At 42.7% G+C, this 759-nt stretch overlaps 1 pseudogene; it reads left to right on the forward strand.

Annotated features, from left to right (window-relative positions):
* The first annotated feature begins 311 nt into the window (after positions 1–311).
* Positions 312–429, forward strand: LOC126196765 (5S ribosomal RNA; annotated as a pseudogene).
* The last annotated feature ends 330 nt before the right edge of the window (positions 430–759 follow it).

Here is a 759-nt window from a genome sequence, read left to right on the forward strand (position 1 = left end):
ACCCACATATCTGCACAATATTTTATGCGTTATTCTGACAATGATTATGCTACTTAATGCTACTAAGCATTCTCTATGTTTTAGCGTGGAAGTGTTTCATTTCACATTTTTCATTATTATCGATGTTTTATGCAATTCCGCGTATTAGGAAAGGTTTTAAAAGTTAGAGAAGCCACGTACGTCCGGTTCAACGCACAGGAAACACTGTAAAATTATATCTCACCAAAAGTTGTGCAAATCTAGACTGTTGTTTACAGAGGGTAGCTACTAACTGTGAGCTTGGTGAATTAATTTAGGTTTTACATTATTCTGTCAACGGCCTTGCCGCAGTGGATAAACCGGTTCTCGTCAGATCACCGAAGTTAAGCGCTGTCGGGCGTGGCCGGCACTTGGTTGGGTGACCATCCGGGCCACCATGCACTGTTGCCATTTTTCGGGGTGGACTCAGCCTCGTGATGCCAGTTGAGGAGCTACTCGACCGAATAGTAGTGGCTCCGGACACAGAAAACCATCAACTTCTTAATATTATTTTAGAGCCTGTGGAGCAGGTGATTCTAATTCTGACGTACTTCTGTTAAGGCAATATACGTGTGTCAATGTTATTTTTGGTAATGTACGATACTGACCTTGAGGGTCTTTTTTTCCGAGGGGAGGATTATGGGTTTTACTGGTCGTTTCCATTCGAAGCTCCTCGCCCACTACGATTCAGTATGTTTCAGTTGCGCTTTTCGCTAAGTTAAAGCAGCAAATTTCCTGACT

Source organism: Schistocerca nitens, chromosome 7 (genome assembly GCF_023898315.1).
Source record: "Schistocerca nitens isolate TAMUIC-IGC-003100 chromosome 7, iqSchNite1.1, whole genome shotgun sequence".
In the NCBI taxonomy this organism is placed as follows: domain Eukaryota; kingdom Metazoa; phylum Arthropoda; class Insecta; order Orthoptera; family Acrididae; genus Schistocerca; species Schistocerca nitens.